This window comes from Elephantulus edwardii, unplaced genomic scaffold (assembly GCF_000299155.1).
Source record: "Elephantulus edwardii isolate Elephantulus edwardi_28Jun2011 unplaced genomic scaffold, EleEdw1.0 scaffold00067, whole genome shotgun sequence".
NCBI classification, from domain to species: Eukaryota; Metazoa; Chordata; class Mammalia; order Macroscelidea; family Macroscelididae; genus Elephantulus; species Elephantulus edwardii.
Window position 1 is genome coordinate 14808994 of NW_006399817.1, and position 20732 is coordinate 14829725.

At 38.9% G+C, this 20732-nt stretch overlaps 1 pseudogene; it reads left to right on the plus strand.

Moving 5' to 3' along the window:
• The first annotated feature begins 1221 nt into the window (after positions 1-1221).
• LOC102862268 overlaps positions 1222-20732 on the plus strand; it is a 21631-nt pseudogene continuing 2120 nt past the window's right edge.

Below are 20732 nucleotides of genomic sequence, written 5' to 3' on the forward strand. Positions count from 1 at the left end.
AGTTGAAGATTTTCTATTTTTCTCCCATGGAGCAGTTGGTGGATTCCAACTGTGTGTTGTAGGATTGGCAACACAGGTTCTTACTCATTAGGCCACCAGACTCCCTCAGGAACTATGTATCCCACTGTAGATTCACAATATTCATGTTGTGACCCCCTACTCCAAGACAGTGGTTCCATTCTATAATTGGCATTCCCTCCTACTATTCTGATAAGAATCTGTACTTCCCCCCCCTATTACAATTGAATAGAATTGGCTTCCAGTGAGTTTAATAAAATCAAAGTTACCAAAAAAATAATTGTTTTAAGTTTATGAGATTCTCATCAAAGATTTTTCCTATGAGACTATTTGAATGACCATAACATATTCTACTCAATTAAATACTCCTAAGGCATTGAACATCCTTCAATCCTTCTTTATGTCAAATTGAGTTTCTGATAATCTGGAATGTGCCCTGGCTCTATATTCTAAGTTTGTCTTGTTTGAACCTTTATCATAATATGTTACTGTCGTTGTGTTTTGCCATTGAGTTACAACCAACCCATAGCTGACCTTGTGGTGTTCTTTCACAGGAAATAAATAGCATGAGCATAGAAGAGATTATTATTCCTTTGTACATACCACTTAGTTTGGGGTATAATAATACAAATAGAGTTCCTATTGGCCACTTCAGACATTTTATGAAAGTTTCATAAAGTCCTACCTATTATGGATTGAATAGCATCACCTCCAACTCCATCCCTCCTCCTGCCAAATATGTGTGAATTTGGCTGAGCCATGATTCTCAGTATTTGGTGGTTATGTAGTGATGTAATTGGAAGTGTTAAGCAGACTCCATGACATGATCTGATGAGATTAACCAGTCGATTGTTTAAAGGATTAAGTGAGGATGTAACACCCTTAGGAGCTCTGGTGGTATAGTTATAGTGACCCTTGCTGTTAACCCAAAGATGGTGACTTTCTGGAGCTTTGAATCACCAGCAGCAACATGGGAAAGAGAGAGACAATCTCTTGCTGTGCTATTTACAGCCATGGTGACTTACTAAAGGTCAGCTATGAGTCAGGAATGACTCAATAGCAATGAGTGTGAGAATTTTGAATACAATAGCATCTTTTACCAAGTGACAACTCAAATTAGATGCACATGGAGTGTCTATGCATAACTGTTTATAATAAAAGATAAAGAGCTTACCTGGCAGGGGAGGCACCATGATTACAAAGATGGCTTCCCAGGGCAAGGCTTATCTATTGCATTCCGGATATGCTGACCCCTGTGATTTCCCCACATGTCGGAAACTCCACTACACAGTATTTGGTAGTGGAAACTACATGCTCTCTTTCCCTTGTAAGGGAAAAAAAAATATCAAAAAACCAAAAAACAGAAGAACCTAAGGATAGTATGAAAAACAATGTGTACAAATTTTGTAAGCAAATCAACAAAAGAAGAAAGAAAGAATAAGAATCAGCAGCAAGGCATATCTTTTGGACCCAAGATCCTGTGTTGGAAACCACATAGATCCAAAGAAAGACTGATTGCAAGACACATGGAGATCTCCCAGGAACACAGCATCCACAGATAGTGGGCTGAGACCGGGGCCCTACAGCATATCCCACAGACAGAAACCCTTTCCCTATCACTGGCATTCTAAACTCTAACCTGTAGTCTTCAAAATTCTGTGTGTGTGTGTGTGTGTGTGTGTGTAATAATTTATTTGTTAATTTGTTTGCCACAGTAGGTAACAAATATAACATCGTTAATTAAATTTTAGTCAATAAGTATATGAAGTACTTCCAAGTCTTTATCATTCAGGCATTAAATAATAAGCTTTGGCAATGCTATTAATTTATATCAATTTTCATCAATCTGAGATTTCATGGCATACTTTGTAAGGAGTCACACTGCTAATTTAAAAGCAGCACTTTTCTGGAGGTTTTAGATTCATCAGCAACTTGATGTCAGAAAGTTGGGCAATCTCCTCTCCTTTGATTAAAAGCTTTGGAAACCCAGTGGAGAGTCAGCTATGAGTAAATTCCAACTCAATAACAATGAGATTTTAGCTTTCTCATCAATCTGTATATACCACGGCATACATTTTAGATTCTAGCCCTTTGCTTGGAGAATTCCAACAGCTTCTTATCACTTACCACTATTTCCTACATGTTATGCCTCAGAGAGTTGGACAATGACTAGGGAGGATAGAAGGAGAATTGATGCCTCTGAGCTGTGATGCTGGAGAGGAGTATTGAATGTACCATGGACTGCCAAGAAAACAAACAGATTCATCCTGGAGAGGGTTAAACCAGGCTACTCCGTGGAGTCAAGGATTCTGGGACTTCATCTGAAACACTTTGGACATGTTGTAAGAAGAGACAGGTCCTGGGAGAGGGACACCGTGCTTGGGAGGGTGGAGGGACAGCGCAGGAGGGGAAGACCCTCTATGAGGTGGATTGATTCAGTGACTGGGGTAAACGGGATGGGTGTGTCAGAGGCAATGTGATTGGCACAGGATAGAGCAGGGTTTAAGGCTGTTGTAAATAGGGTCGCGCTGAGTCACAAAAGACTCGAGGGCACATAACAACAACAACAACAATCTGCTTCATCCTAAAATCTAGTGAAATGTCTCTCTATTCCATTTCTGTCACCAGCCTCTCATTTCTGGAAAGCAATCAATTTGTTCTTTCTATTTCCTTTACAATGTTCTCTCAAATTTTTCCTATTTAGGCTTGATTCTTCCTTTACATTTAAATGATTTTTCTGTAAGAAAGATATTTTCAGCAAGAGATCCAATACCTCTCTTCTTCTGCACCTAAAAATATTTTTCTTTTATTTTCCTTTCAGATGGTCTCCAAAGATATGCCTGTTCCTTTTTTCTTTATTATTAAAGACTAAAATTCCTAGATTCTAGAATCTGCTGTCTTCCAGACTCTCCATCTTTAATTGCCTTCCTTTGGGTTTGGCTCCTCATTTTCTCTTGTTTTAGCTCCTCTTCTCTATCAGCAAAGATACTGTTCCTACTCTGTTAAAGAATTGTATCTAGAAATTTCTTGAGGTTTTTCACAACCAAACATATCAAAATTATTCTTAATTTGTTCTAATTCCTTCCCACAGTCATTTTCTTAAAAGAGTGGATTTAATTAAGAGTTTTCTGTGTTCTAGGCATTCTACCAAGCAATTTCTTCTGCTTCATCTCATCTTTGTAAGATATATACAACTGAGAATTACTGGGTTTTACAGTTTAAGATGCTAAGAATATTCTAAAGTAACTTGGTTAAATTAATGGAACTGGTAAGTGACAAAATTGGGATTCCAATTCAATTCTGACAAAGTTTAAAGCATATGTCCTTTATACTGTTTCATACAGTTAGATTTGTGTTTTAACTTACAGTTCAATCATATAATTAAAACCTCACCTCAACTTAATCCATTGCTCTGAAATTGGAACCAACTCATAGCTGACTCTTCAAGTTTTTGTGAGGTCGTGAAAAGCTTGGAAGGCTATTTCCCACCTTTCTCCCATGGAGATGCTGGTGGATTTGAACCAACAAAGCGCCATCTTTTGGTTAGTAGCACAACATCCTACAGACTATGCCACCAGTTCTCCACAGTTTGATACAGTTGTTAATTTCTACAACCTACAAACTCAAACCTCGAATTGCTATAATCAAGGATGCTTTAGGCAGAATATTAAATGATCCAGGAGGTATTAAAAGAAGATGGAAGGAATATACTGAGTCATTGTATAGAAAGGAATTGGCAGATACAGAAGAATTTAATGAAATAACATTTGAGCAAGAGCCTATGGTGATGAAGGAAGAAGTTCAAGCTGCTTTGAAGGAAATAGCAAAAACTAAGGCCGCAGGAATAGATAGTATACCAATTGACATATTTCAGCCAACAGATGCTGCCCTGGACATGCTCACCAAGTTGTGCCAAGAAATCTGGAGAACAACCACTTGGCCAACTGACTGGAAGAGGTCTATATTTGTTCCCATTCCAAAGAAGGGTGACCCAACTGAGTGTGGGAACTACAGAACAATCTCACTGATTTCACATGCAAGCAAGAGTCTACTGAAGATTATCCAAAAACGACTGCCAGAAGTTCAGGCTGGGTTTAGTAGGGGTCGTGGTACTAGGGATATTGTAGCTGATGTTACAGGGATCTTAGCTGAAAGCAGGGAATACCAGAAGAATGTCTATCTGTGTTTCATTGATTATGCAAAGGCGTTTGACTGTGTGGATCATAACAAACTGTGGCTGACTCTGAGAAGAATGGGAATCCCAGAACATTTAATCGTGCTAATGCGAAACCTATACTTGGACCAAGAGGCAGTTGTCAGAACAGAGCAGGGTAACACTGCATGGTTCAAAATTGGGAAGGTTGTACACCAGGGATGTGTCCTATCTCCATACCTTTTCAACCTTTATGCAGAGCAGATTATCCGAGAGGCTGGGCTCTATGAGGAGAAGTTTGGAGTTAGGATTGGTAGAAGATCTATTAACAATCTGCATTATGCAGATGACACAACGCTGCTTGCTGAAACTGAGGAGGACCTCATGCACTTGCAGCAGAGGGTCAAGGACTGCAGCCTTCAGTATGGACTGAGGCTCAATGTCAAGAAGACAAAGATTCTCACCACTGGAGCAATTGGTAGCATCAGGATGGATGACGAAGAGATTGAGATTGTTCACAGCTTCAGTTTGCTCGGCTCCACAGTCAATACTCTTGGTACCAGCAGCCAGGAAATCAAAAAACATATTGCAGTGGGTAAGTCTGCTGTTAGGGACCTCTCTAAAGTACTCAAGAGCAATGGTGTCTCTCTGGAGATTAAGGTGTGCCTGACACAGGCCATGATCTTTGCAATCACTTGTTATGCATCAGAGAGTTGGACAATGACTAGGGAGGATAGAAGGAGAATTGATGCCTTTGAGCTTTCGTGCTGGAGAAGAGTATTGAATGTACCATGGACTGCCAAGAAAACAAAAGATTCATCCTGGAGAGGGTTAAACCAGGCAACTCCTTGGAGGCAAGAATTCTGGTGCTTCATCTGACATACTTTGGACATGTTGTAATTAGAGACAGGTCCTTGGAGAGGGACATCCTGCTTGGGAGGGGGGAGGGACAGGGCAGGAGGGGAAGACCCTCTATGAGGTGGATTGATTCAGTGACTGGGGTAATCGGGATGGGTGTGTCAGAGGCAATGTGATTGGCAGAGGATAGAGCACAGTTTAGGGCTGTTGTAAATAGGGTCGCGCTCTGAGTCACACAGGACTGGAAGGCATGTAACAACAACAACAACAACAACCTTGAATAACCTGTATCTTGGGCATTTCTGAAATGTGAGAATTTAACTCTTTTAAGTGCTTCATTCCCTTAGTTGGATTTGTACCTGGTCTACTCCTATTACAGTTTTTAAAAACAGCTCCTCCTCCTCCATTACAATCTGTAAGCAAACATAGTTGTCCTCTAGGTATCTTCTCACCATTATCCTCATTCACTAAGGTCTTTCGAACAACTTTACCATTTTCTACCATAGTTATGAGATGCAACATAAAAAGGAAATTTTTTTATTTGCTTACTAATTATAGCCTATTCCTGAGTAGTTCTTCAAACTTTACTTTTTCATAACACTATGTATCATCTTTTTTTTTCCTCTTCTTCTAGGCTCCAAATGTTCTGTTTTTAATTTTGTCAGTGGACTTGTCACTAAGCACTATATTCCATTTCAACTTTACCATACTGCTGTTGTTATTGTTGTTGCTATTGGCCATCTAGTCACCTATAACTAGACCCCATGGACATTTGCTCTTAAACCTGCCCTATACTGAGCCAGTCTCATAGTCTCCAACCGATCTAATGCCATTTCTCCACTGAGTCAATCCATCTCATCCTGGGTCTTCCTCTTCTCCACTGTTCTTCAAGCATGATGTCCCTCTCAAAGGTCTTGTCCCTCCTCGCTGCATGCCCAAAGTATGTAAGACAGAGCTTCAAAATCCTTGCCTCCAGGGGACAGTTTGGCTTTACTCTCTACAGGACAGACCTGTTTGTTCTCCTGGCAATCCATGGTATGTTTAACACTTTTCTCCAGCACCACAACTCAAAGGCATCGATCCTTCTTCTATCACCCTTAACTACTGTTCAGTTCTTGGATGCACAGCAGGTAATTGCAAAGACCATGACCTGGATAAAATGCACCTTAGGCTCCAGAATGACATCGTTGCTGTTCAGTACCATTAGATAAGTTTTTCATAATAACTCTCCCAATTCAATTAAACACCCAGAACACTATAGCTTAGCAATGCTCAAACTCACCATGCTCCTGCTTCTTTCAGGCAGAAACAAGACTAATCTACTCAATCTTAGAGATGGCTCCAACAGTTTGATTTTTAAGCTTCACGTACATATTTTCAAGTTTCAAAATCAACATTTCCAGAGTTAAGCTTATAATCTTCTCTGTTTCACTTTCTGTTAAGCAAATTATCCTTGCTAAGTCTCCCTTTCCTACTGTTGGAAACACTATCTTGCCATAACAATAACTCAATCAAAGTTTCAGGTATCTGTAACTTATTGTTCTACTTTCTAAAATTAGCCATTGAATTTTAATTTCTATCCCTATACATATTTTTCTTTACTCATTCTCTTTGCTACTACGTTATTTCTAATTTTCATTGCTTCTCCCTTGTCAAGTTTTCTAACTAATCTTCCTGGCTCCATTTCTTTTTTTAAAAACCTCCAACCTATTCTATATAGTGCTGCCAAATTAATTTTAATAAACCTCAACTCATTACTCATCTCTGTCACTCTCAATCTTGATCAAACACTTTTAAAAGGTACAGATAGCTTAGGGATAAACGACAAATTCCTTTGCTGAGCATTCCAAGTTCCTCTACAGTCTCAGTGCCCCCAATCTTTTTTATATCTACAATGGCTACCCTGAGATTTTACTACCTTTGCTAAGAAGAATGCTTCAATATCTTAATCATGATCTCTACATTTTGTAAACATGAAAACATTTTTTTTTCTGCCTTGGCACTTTGCCATCCTACTTAAAATAGTAAACATGTGTATTTGTTGTTTTTCTTTTCTTTCAAATTGTGAAATTTGAGTCAGAATCTCTAAACTAAGGTTTAACTTACCGATATTTTTGTGATATTAAGCAAGAATATATGATGTCTTTATTCCATTTTTATCTGTTAAATGGAGAGGATAGCTGCAAGACTAAAATGAGACAATTGTTCTCCATCTTAACCTTGTCTGCCTGTCTTTGCACCACCACCTATTGACTACCAGATATCAAAAGGATCCCTATAGTTCACACACATCTGTCTCCTATCAATTAGCTAAGTGATACAGGATGGAAAGTGAATGAGAGATCAAATGGAAGCTATCAGATATACATCTCAATGTGATTTCTGACAGCTTCTAGAACTTTCATTATAGTAAGTATAAAGGCTCTCTTTTGAGCCCCTTAAAATTTCTATTGATTTTTAAAATATATTCTAGCAATAAATAAAATATGTGTTTAGAAAGTTTCCAAGTAACACTGAGTGTTTTATTCCATTTTCACTCTCCTGAAAAGAATATACTCTTCTAGATTATAAACGCAATAGCTTTTCCAAATTAATTGTGTTACATAAATATTACATTTCTCACAGCTCTCATCTCTCTACTCATTTTTTATTCTTAATTTAGAATAAATAAAGTACCTTCAATTGCTGAACACTGTGTTAATCTTCTAAATTCTTACAAATAAAGAAGAATTTATGGTGGGAATAGGATTTGTTAATTGGACAGATTTATTTTTTCATTCCCTAGGAATGTGATCTGTGACCACTAATGGGATGTAAATGCAACCCACAGTGCAGAGGCAGTCATGGCTTGAGAGATTTTGAGTTAATTTATTGGTATGTAGCACGGCTCTCTTATCAAACCTGAATGAATCACTCAACCAGACAACCCAATAGACTGATCTCACCTCTGCAATTTGCAGGCACAGTGGCTGTGAATTATCACAAGGAGGGCTGATTATGGAAGATAGGTAAAGTTTCATAAGCTTTATCTTTTAAAAGAGATGTCTGAACAATGCCCTACCATTTCTTAATGAGAACTCTTCAATTTTACCTTAATACTTCTTTTCAAAAGTCATACCTAGATAAAAAGTCTTCTGTTTAACAGCCTAAATTATTTCGAATTTCTAAAAATACTAAAAGAAAACAAGGCTCTTTTACCAAATTTTTACTCAAATGAAAAATACAGATTTGTTGTTGATAAGGTCACTTTGAGTAGTTGTTGTTGCTTAATGCCGTCAAGTAGTAGACGACTCATAGCAACCCTATGAACAAACAGCCTGAGCACTGTTCGTACATAGTTTCCAGAGGCAAGCCATTTCGGAAGTGGATGCTGCTCCTGCTTCCAGGCTTGATTTAGTCGGGAAGCTCCAGCCAACACTGTCCACCATGGGTGCCCATTACCACGATTGGCACATCCTGTCACAGTCTTCAGCATCACAGCAACCACGAGTTTCCTATGTACAGCAATGCACAGACCAGTGCTATATCACCTAGAAGAATGTTTGACAGGAAGACAAGGCAGCTGGGAAAGAAGCGGCCATGTTGTTCCTGGTTTTGGCTGGCTCCTCTCAGGCTCCCAGGCTCTTGGGAAGCTCTCCTTGCCAGAAGGAAGGAGCATGGTGGTGGGAGTGCAGGAATCATGGCAAGCTTTTGGAATCGACTGCTTTTCCGAGAATGTGGTTGATGTACAGGTTTGCTCTGTCCCTGTGGCCCTCCGGCCCTTTGGGCTTAAGGCCACCTCCTGGTTCAAACCCTAAGCCCAGGCTGGCTAGTCTCACTCCAGGGACAGAGCAAACCTGCATGTCAAACACATTCCCGTAAAAGCAGTCAACAGTAATTAACAGCAAGGCTAAAGAGGAGGCTACAGACTTGTTTTCAGTATTAAATTAGTCATGTATAGCACTGGTGATAGCCAAGCAAATTCCATCTCCTCTTGTGCTGTGTAGAGCCTCCCAAAGCTCTTAAGGGAGTCAACTATGAGTTCATTCGAAGTCAATGGCAGTGAGTTTGAATTTGAGATTTGAGTGTATAGTGTTATTAAGAATTAAAAAGAAAATGGAATAAAGGGTTATACTAAGGAAACTGTGTTACCTGCATTAACTGATTTTATTTAATCAGGAACAAACGTCTAACCCATTCCCACCTACATTTGTTCTACTCATGATTGTTGTATGATAAAATTATTCAGTTCCATGTAGAATAATCTGACTTCCTCACATCAACTTTTCTATGTATGCATGTTTCAACTTCCTTTTGTAGAAGGAAATGTAGTTCTAAGAGTTACTCTTACTATAGATCTCTTTCCCAAAATTGTTTTACAAAATGTTTTCACTACCCTATTAATAATGCTACTGCTGTTTTACCTGTCCATCCATGATTCCTTCAATTAGACTGATTGTTGTTATTAACTACTGCAGAGTTAGAACCAACTCAAAGCTGATCCTCCAGCAGTTCAGAGGCTGTAAATCACATGGGGAAAACTACCTCATCTTTGTTCTACAAAGCAGCTAGTGAATTTGAACCACATGCCTTTCAGTTGGCAGCACAACACCTTACCACTAAGCCACCAGAGCTCCCATCATTAGAGTAGTTTCATAAAATACTTTGTACTGTGCTTGGACCACAAGGATACAACTACTTTGAAATTATTAATCTTGTTTGTTTAGTTGATCTCATTATATAGAGGCAACCGTAATGAATGTTAGTAGACATTTGTTGAATATGCAGATGAACGGTTAAATGGAGAACTAGAAAAGAGGGTGGGGAATGAACTGCATTGGAAATTAGGGCTTTTTCCACTAAATAACTTAGTACCAAAGCATCAAGAGGGTCACGTGCAATCTAAAATTGAAATCATAAAGAATATTAATTATTAAGAAAGAATGAAAAAGAGTAATAAAGAGCTCTAATAACAAACTAGAGAGCTATTGTGACCTAGTGACAAGAAGCTGTGCTGCAATCCTGAAGGCATATGGTTTGAGGCCACCAGACATTTCAAGGGAGAAGGATGGACAATTTCCTCCCATGTGATTAACTGCCTCTGAAAACCCACCAGAGTATATGTTGTGGGTTGAATCTGACTCTACAGTATAACAACAATAACAGAAAAAGGTGCTTTGGTTCCCTAGTGCAAGAAACTGCACTGCAATCCTTAAGGTATACAATTCTAATCCTAGCTGCTCTATGGAAGATGGGCAATCTCCTTTCATGTGATTAATTGTCTCTGAAAACCGACCGAAGGGTCAACTATGGGTCAGTTACAACTTAACAATACACAACAACAATAACAATAAGAAACATGTCAAAAAGTGTTGTGTAGGTTTCTCTTAGAATGTCTGAATGTACATTAATGAACTTGAGAAATGTTATCACTTCAAAAAAAAAAAGCTTGAGTTTTCCCTGGGATTTATCCTTGATCCTTCCCTTTTCTGCTTCACTATCCATATCTAATCCATCTGCAAGTCTTACCAATTTAATTTTCAAAAGAATATCTGTTTTCCATCATAGCAATTATAGCTCTTTGGCATTAACCTTTCTTGTAAGAATATTCTCATATCTTTTGAACTACTTTCTAATTCTACTTTTACTCTATTTCTACTATTCCTATAAAGTCACTGTTTGATTTTTTAAAAAACATAGGTGAATCTGCTGCTCGTCTCTGAAACATACAAATGAGTTTAATTATCTTTAAATTTAATCTTAGTACTACAGCCTACAAGATCTTGTCACTTCTGAACTTTCACTTGTTCTCCAACCTTATCAAGCACCGCTCTTCTTCTAACTGACCACTCTTGCACCCGTTAGACTTTATTTTCTGTCATTTGCATGCTAAGTACTCTTCCACATGAGGATATGTGTGCTTAAAGTTCCTTCTACTAAAAAAATTACTTCATAATATCATATTTCTTTGTTGCCTTCCAATGCTAATTAGAAGTTACTCCTCACTACAAACACTTGATTTATTGCCTTTATAGTAGTCATCACTACTTCCTCAGTAGTTAGATTAGGACACACTAAGAAACAGAACTGGCCATCCACATATAAAATAACAAACTTAAAAAAACTCTTTGGCCACCCACAAGTTCAGTTTTCCATGCATGAGCTTCGCTTTCCTTCCATGAAGCACTTCCTCTTGCTCTACTTCCCACCCTTAACCCTCCTACCGCAACCATAAGCCTTGCTTTGTTTTCTAGAAGATGGTAGAGTTCAGACCAGTCAGACTCAGGAAAGAGTAAAGGTGGGAGTTACTCTCTCCTCCTCAACCATAGAAGAGAAGTGTGCAAGTAAGTCATGCCACCAACAGAGACTCAGGGACTGCACTGTCTGGACCTTGCCACTTCCCTGGGCATTTCTCTGCTCAGGCAAGAACATATCTCTCCCAACGAGCTGCAGGAAATGAACCCATTAGCCCCAGCTAAGACTTAGGAACTGAACTATTGGGACCTTGCATCTTCCCTGAGCCTTTGTCTGGTCAGGTTTCAGTGACACCCTCCTGACTATCTGAAGAAGAGGAGATGAGTGCATGGGTCAGCCATTAGCACCAACAGAGATTTAGGGATTGCATTGTTTGGGATTTGCAATTTCCCTTGGGCCTCTATCAGCTCAGGCAGAGCACCTTCCTCCTTACCACCCAAACAGTTGTCCACTATTAGCACTAGCTGAGACTTAGGGAATGTATTTTGGGGATCCTGGAGCCTAGCTTCAAATCTCATTAGGTCCTCAGGCCACTTCCACAGTAGTTTGCCTCTGGAAACCCTATGAACCTGGAGAAAGGACGAAAGTTATACAGGAATTGTCCAGGACTTCATTCTTAGGGTTGCTATGAGTTGTCAGTGACTCAGTGACAACATTTCTTCCCTGGCCCTTTGTCTACTCTCAGGTGGAAGTAGCTTCCTCCTGGCCAGGCACAGAAGAGGAGATGAGTGCAAGGTTGGCCATTAGCATCTATTGAGCTTTGGGGTCTACACTGTTGGGACTTTGCCACTTTGCCGGGCCAATTCCCAGAGTAAAATATCATGAGAAATCCAAGTTTTATTGCTGGGACTCCTGGGACTTTGCCAATTCCTGATGCAACCATTCTCCTTCCATCAAACTATAGAACAAGAAAAAGAAATAGGGCCACCACTGCTGAGCAAAGTGAAAGACCCCATTTGCCTGACCCTCACAAGATAGCTAGATGACAGCTTCCCACAAGAAACAGGGCACAGAGCATTCATAGATAACCAGTGAAGATTTCAACTGGGAAATTGATCCCAGGGCAACATCTAAAGTTTGTGACTTATCAATAGTTTCATAAAGATATGGAAGTGTCAACCACCTATGCAAACAAAACCAAAACTGCCTCACACATACCAAGAAAGCAACATAAAGTTGAGAAAGCAGGTTCAAACATTATGAAAAAACAAATCTTCTCCTAAAAAGCAGACCAAATTAATACCTCAGAGGCAGGGAGGCAGAAGAAATATATTGACATGGAGTTTTATGAATAACTACTAAAGCAGTTACAAATTATAGAAGAAAGATTCAAATCCTGAACTAAAATTAATGCATCTGAGACAGAGAACCAGAATAAATAATGTGGTGTTAAGTGGACATCTATTGAAGAATCTATAAATAGTGTGGGGGGGGGGGAATTGAAACCATTAATAATGAGGTACAAGAATTTAAAAAAAAAAAAAAAGAGAGAATGTATAACTACCACAATGCTTGGGGTGGGGGTGGAACAGAAATTATAAAAATGTAAACCAGAATCTGAGGACCTAAATGGTAGAATTTTTCAACCTGAGGGAAAGATAAAAAAGCAGAAGAGAAAATGAAAATAAAGAAAATTTAGAATCATGTAGGATAAAATAAAATGAAACAACATACATGTGATCAGAATTCCAGAATATGAGGGAGGCAGAGAAAGCACTGACAAAATTATGGAAGGCTTACTAGAAGAAAACTTTCCATGTATCATGAAAAATGAGTAAATCCATATTCAAGAAGCTCAGCAACTCCAGACAAGATCTCAAAAGAGAAATATCAAAATATATCATAATCAAATTCTCCAAAATCAAAATAAGGACAGAATACTAAAAGAACCATGAGAAAAGCAAACAGTCTCCTACAAAAGAGAACCAATTAGATTACGCTCTGACTTCTCAGCAGAAACCATGCAAGTAAGACAATGGAATGGCATATATGGAAGGCTGAAAGAAAACTGTCAGCTAAGGACACTGTACATAGCAAAGTTGTTTGTCAATATATGAAGGAGAAATTAAGTCATTTGCAAAGAAATCAAGAACTTAAAAATACATTAAAACTAACTCTACAAAAAAATCCTAAAGGAGGAACCCTACATAGAGATAGTAAAGGAAAGTGGATGGATCAATATAACAACAGAAAAAGGAACACAGCAAAACGACAAGGATAAAACCTAACTTGTCAATAATCACATTTAGTGTAAATGGCTTTATGATATTAAGGGTCTAGTGTTCAAAATGGCTTTCCTAACCATTGAATTTGACTTTGTAATGGAGATGGGTAGAAATATGTGAATAGAGAGTGTTAGTCTATCCACAAGGGGATTGGGTAGACTCACCAACCATTATGAGACTGGCTAATCTTGCTATTAAGCTGATAATATCCCACAGCAGAAAAGAGGGACTTCACCACAAGAAAAGAAGCAAGAGAATGCAATTTGTCCTTCGGCACCAGAGATTCTTGTGCCAGCCAGACTCAGGCCTTTGAGTAGAAACAGCCATAGCAGCCAAGTAGAGAAACAGAGACCTGACATGAGATGAAGTGAACCTTGAACTGCTATGCCATTAAACTAGAGCCTAGAGTTTTTAGCCCAAGTTTGTTGGGGGACTGAGGAGGGAAGAGCCATGACTGGCAGGACTGAGAACTTTTTTGTATTACTGGTCGAAAGCCACAAAGCTCAAGACTAAAGTACCTTTACACACATTCCAGAAGCTGTCCTGACTGTATTCTGTTAACTAACCTGAATGATAACCTTTTAACTTCCTCAGTATGGTTCTGTGTGACCTGTGAGACACCACATCAGGTTTTGGACCCAGTAATGTAATAAGATTGGTGTTGTAATGAGTAGAAAGAGGTGTGGGAGCATTGGGGACACGTCTGACCTCATGGGAATTGGGTTTGTGTTATTGATGTTGTGGCCAGGCACAGTTCCCCTTTGTGAAGTTAATAAAGATCATATATGGCCATCCACATGTGATCCTTGCTCTTTTTACAGACTTAAATGTACCAATTAAGAGAAAAAGAATAGAAGAATGGTAAAAAACCAAAATGTATCATCAATATGTTGCCTACAAGAGTCACATCTAAGGAATGAGGAAAAAGACAAAAAATCAAAGGGTTGAATAAATATACCAAGCAAATGACATCTATGAGAAAGCAGAATGACAATACTAGTCTCTGATAAAATAGGCTTCAGAACTTGGGGTGGTGGGAGGGGTGCGGGGGGTTGTGCACCAGGGAGGAGTGTTTCATTTACTTTTCAAAGAGAGGCTCAAACTGGAGTGGGGAGGGCTGGGCGAGAGAGAAGTGCAGCAATAAATGAATGGAAATACAAAATCTCTGTAACTGTTCATTAAAATTATTTTTAAAATTTTTAAAAAAGAATATCATCCAGGAATAATGTAAAATATTATTGCAAAACAGAGGAGGAAGAAAAAACCAAGATGGATATCAGAAGAAACTCTGAATATTGCACTAAAGTGCCAAGAAGCCAAAGGAAAGAGAAGAAATCACGATATTAAGGATTTGAACAGAAGATTCCAAAGGGCTGTGTGAGAAGAAAAAGTATTACAATGAAATGTGCAAGAAGCTAGAGTCAGAAAATCAAAGGGGCTGAACTTGCTCAGCATTTCCTAAACTGAAGAACAAATTCAAGCCTCGAGTTGCAATACTTGAGGATTTTTTTGGCAGAATATTAAATGAACCAGGAAGCATTAAAAGAATATGGAACGAGTATAAAGAGTCATTGTACCAAAAGGAATTGGCAGACACAGAAGAATTTCATGAAACAACATAGAAGCAACAGCCCATGGTGATGAAGGAAGAAGTTCAAGCTGCTTTGAAGGAATTTATAGAAAACAAGACCCCAGGAATTGATAGCATACCAGTTGACATATTTCAACAAAAAGATGCTTCCCTGGATGTGCTCAATTAAGTTGTGCCAAGAAATCCGGAGGACAACCACCTGGCAAACTGACTAGAAGAAATCTATATTTTTTCCCATTCCAAAGAAAAGTGACATGACAAAATGTGGAAATTATTGAATAATATCATTGATATCACATGCAAGCAAGATTCTGCTGAAGATTATCCAAAAATGACTGGAACAGCATATCAACAGAGAACTTCCAGATGTCCAGGCTGATTTAGAAGAAGCTGTGGCACTGGAGATATTATAGCTACTATCAGACGGATCTTGGCTGAAATCAGGGAATACCAGAGTAATGTCTGTCTATGTGTTTGTCTATCTATGTCTAATGTCAATGTACTTCATCGACTATGCAAAGGCATTTGACTGTGTGGTAAACCAGTATAAAATAAAAAACTTATTTAAATTGAAAAAAAATAGGCTTCAGAATTAAAATCATCATTAAAGATAAGGAAGGCTACTATATAATGATCAAAGGCACACTACATGAAGTAGGTAGAACCTTGGTTAACATCTATTTATGCACTAAATAATAGATCTGCAAAATACATGAAGCAGTGGACAACAGACTTGAGAAAGAAATAGACAGCACTACAATAGTTGTAGGATGCTTTAACACACCACTCTCAACAAAAGACAGGTCAACTTGAAAGAAATTTGACAAAGATGTTGAAGAACTAAACTATACCATTAGCCAATTCAGTCTTGTAAACATAAGGTTTAATGGCAAGAAGCCATGCCGCAATCCCAAAGCACACAGTTTTAATCCACCGATTGCTTTGTGGAAGAAGGGTGGGTAATCTCCTCCTGTGCAATTAATTGCCTCTGAAAACCTGCCAGAGAGTCAGCTATGTGTTGGTTCTAACTCAGTACACAGCAACAACAACAACACAGACAAATTTACTTTCTTCTCAATAGCACATGATACATTCTTCAGAATTTATCATATATTAGAAGACAATGCAAGCCTCAACAAATAAAAAAACATTGAACTAATATATCTTCTCAGACCACAATGTAATAAACTAGAAATTAACACAAGAGGATAAAGGATAAAAACCTAACCTGTGTGGAAGGTAAACAACACTCTACTTGAATACTATGGAGTTGTAGAAGAAATAAAAATGAAATAAATTTCCTTGACTCAAAGTTTCCAAGTTAAAGAGAGAATTCGTCAACAGAAAGAGACGAGTTTATTCCCTCATAGTACTGCTTTGACAGGGATAAGCAAATCAGAAATTGGCTACATAAGGGGCATATACATGGAGTAGCTGGCTTACACATTTTCACAAAGGAAGTCATTAATAAGATGATTGAAGGGGGGAAAGCCACAGTATACATGAATAAAATATAATCTAAATTAATGATACAAATAAATTTTCTTTGAAAACATTTCCTCCAAAGAAAGGAAAGTGAAATACAATATATCAAAAACTCTGGGATAAAACTAAAGCAGTCCTTAGGGGGCAGCTCATAGCAATATCCAAGCAAGATGAAGCTGTTGACAATTTCAATCTCCTTTCCATCCATCATGACCCTGTCTATTGGTGCAGTGGTAAGAATCTTTGTTTTCTTGATATTGAGACAGTACTTATTGAAGGCTGCATTCCTTGATCCTCTGTAACAAGAGCTTCAAGTCCTCCTCACTTTCAGCAAGTAAGGGTGTGTCATCTGCAAAATGCAGGTTATTGATGAATCACCTTCCAATACTGATTCCACATTCTTCTTCCCAGAATCAAGCTTCTTGGATAATTTGCTTAGTATATAAATTGAACAGGTATGGAGAGAGAATAAAATTCTGATACACTCCCTTCCCAATTCCAAACTATGTGGTGATCCCCTGCTCCACTCACACAACAGCATCCTTATGGATTCTGCATGAGCACAATCAAGTGCTCTGGGATTCCCATTCTTCTCAATGTCAGTCACAACTTGTCATGATCCATGTAGTCAAATGTCTTTTCATAGTCAATAAAGCACAAATAGACATTCTTCTGGTATTCCTTACTTTCAGTCAGGATCCATCTGACATTAGCAATGATATCCCTGGTGCCACAGCCTCTTCTAAATACAGCCTGAAGTCCTGACAGTTCTTTATCTATATACTGTTCCAGCCATTTTTGGATGATCTTCAGCAGTATTTTGCTTGCGTATTATGTCAATGATATTGTTCGATAATTTCCACATTAGTTTGATTACCTTTCTTGGAAATGGGAACAAATATGGACCTCTTCCAATCTATTGCTCTGGGAAGATTTGCAGTTGTGGATCTTTTCAAATTATTGAGTACAGATGTCATTTTTAGGACTAAAGTGTGTCTGATGCAGACCATAGTCTTTCTAATTACTGGCTATGCATCCAAGACCTGGACAATGAACAAGGATGACAGAAAAAGAATTCATGCTTTTGACCTGTGGTGTTGGAGAAGAGCACTGAACATCCCATGGACAGCCAAGAGAACAGAGAGGGTGCAGCCGGAGTGCTGTTTGGAGGCAAGAATGATGAAGCTTCACCTCACATACTTTGTACATGTTGCTAGGAGGTGCTATCCCTTGGAGATGGATGGACATGATGGTGGGAAGAGTGAAAGGTCAGTGAAGGAGAGGAAGACCCTCAACTAGGTAGATTGATACAGTGGCTGCTGCAATGGGACCTTGTGTGTCAGGACGTGTGAGGGTGGTGCAGGACAGAACAGGGTTCAGATCTTTTGTGCACAGGATTGCTATGAGTCATACTTAACTCAATGGCACCTAACAATAACATAGCAATAGGATGTGATGTTAAGAGTTTATTGCTCAAAACAGCTTTCCTTGCCATTGACAGACTTTGCCAAGTGGATGAGTGAGAATATTTGAATAGGCCATGTTAGCCTATCTGTAAGGGGATTGGCTTGTCTAGCTATTAAATTGAACAGATCAAGCAGAAGGATTGGAGGATCATCCCCAAAAGCAGCAGAAGCAAGAGAATGCAGGGTATCTTTTGGGACCAGAGATTCTTACCCCAGCCAGACCAAGGTCTATAGTAGGAGCAGCCATAGCAGACACAGTGGAGAACCAGAGACCACATATAAGATGGAGCAGACCTTAGCACTGTTACTTCATCTAACTAGAGCTAATAGCCTTTTTTCCAAGTTTGCTGGAATACCAGGGGAGGGAGGAGCCATAATTGGCAATACTGAGAGCTTTATAACACTTGCCTAAAGCTATGAGCATCAAGGTTGAGGTGCCTGTAAGCATATTTCAGGAACTGTCCTGAGGATATTCTGCTACTAAGAAGAATTATAGCCTTTTAACTTCTCTAGAATGAGTATATGTGGAGCTATCATCAGATGCTGGGATGAGTAGAAAGAGATACAGGAGCATGAGGTATATGTTTGACCTCATGGGAGTTGGTTTTGTGTTGTTGATGTTGTTGCCAATGACAGTTCTCCTTTGTGAAGATAGTAAAAGTCAGATATGGCCATCCCCACGTCGCCTTTGCTCTTTTTACATAGGCAGTTTTTTAAAAAGTAGCAAAAATAACAACACTTCAACCATATAGAAAAAAGAACAAGAAGCTAATCCCACAGACTCTAGAAAAATGGAAATTATAAGGACAAGAGTTAAAATTAACAGGATAGAAAAAAAGGAGCTCTTTCTTCAAAAGGATTAATAAAATAGACAAGCCACTGACAAATTTAACAAAAGAAAAGAAAGACACAAATAACTCAAATAAGAAATGAAATAAATGGCATCAGAACATCAAAATTAATTTGATAGTAACAGAATAGTATGAAAAGCTTATTCATACAAATTTGAAAACCTAGAGGAAATGAACAATTTTCTGAAACCCACATCCTACCCACAATGTCACAGAAAGATGTATAACGCTTGAACAGACCCATTTCAAAAGAAAAAAATGAGCAAGTCATAAAATTCTTCCCTTCCCCCAAAAAGTCTTAGCTCCGATGGCTTCATGGGTGAATTCTATAAAATATTCAGATGAACTATCACCAATCTTACTTAATTTGAAAAAAAATTAAAGAAGGGACACTCTCAGAGTCATTCTATAAAGCAGGTAGAGTCCTAATATCAAAGCCGAGAAAAGACATTACCAAAAAAGAAAACCACTACCAAACAAGAGATATTGATAAGTGAACATCTCTCAAGAGCACAGATGCAAATATCCTTGATAAAATCCTGACTACTACAATATAGCAGTATGTTAAAAAAAAAAGTAATTCATAATGACTAAGTGGAATTCAGAACAGATACTCAAGGATGGTTCATTTTTCTTTTTTTATTTTTTTTGGTATGGTGACTGCGAGGAAGTGAAAGATCCATAGGACCCCGGGTAGTGGTCTTGCTGTCCACGCTCTGGTCTGCCCCTGGTTGAATGAGATATGGGGGAGTCTGATTCTTTGGACATGAGAAACTGAACCGGTGGCCAGAGCTGGTGCACATGTCTGGACCTGGTGCTTACAGTAGCTGGGGATGACAGCTGAGTGACTACAGCTGGAGGATGGGAGGGAGCAAGGTGACTATAGGGAGAGGATTCGGTTTCACATACCAGATGTTATTAAAAAGCTGCCCTTTGATCATTTTCCAAAACCACTGTGTTTTGAAGCAAGATGCTGAAGGCCAGTGCACAACAATGGACATCAGAGTCTGAATGGGGTTTGACTGAACAGAAAACATCTGGAACCTTTAAAGGTCTATTCCATCCATAAGGGAGACCACAACTACCTCGGAGCGCCAGTGGAAAATAAGAATACTGAATATGAAGTTATTGAAGAAGACTATAGGAAGATGTACCCTCGTCTTGCCTCAAAGAGTGCCAGATGATGGGGGCGGGGCTGTTTTAAGGACTAAAAGTAAATGTAGTTTGGATGATGTGCTTGGTGATGGAGCTGAAATTTCCTCAAATTAAAAATATAAAATTTATAAACTATCTTGTGCACCTGATCATCCATTGATGTCACATGTAAAAGGTGAACTGGCTGACCAAACTGCTAAATATTTGGATGCTAAATTGACTTCTCTTGAGCCTCATGGGAACTGCGCAGGGATTCACACTAGGCTGGCCACCCAAAAAGTTGTTGTGGTTCCTCATAAGAAGAAAGCCACGAACCCTTCTATCTCTCAGAGCATGCTAGAACTGTAGAAGGTGACGATGTCTAGGATACTAAAGCTGAAAAGCAAGGTGCAAGAGAGGCAGGTGTTGTTGGTGGTGTAGTTATGTGCCATCGAGTCATTTGCGACTCATAGCGACCCTATGTACAAGAGCCCTAAACCCTGCTCTATCCTGTGCCTATTGCATTGCCTCTGACACACCCATCCCGATTACCCTAGTCACTGAATCAATCCACCTCATAGAAGGTCTTCCCCACCTGCGCTGTCCCTCTACTCTACCCAGTATGATGTCCCTCTCCAAAGACCTGTCTCTCCTTACAACATGTCCAAAGTATGTCAGACGAAGCCCCAGAATCCTTGCCTCCAAGGAGTAGCCTGG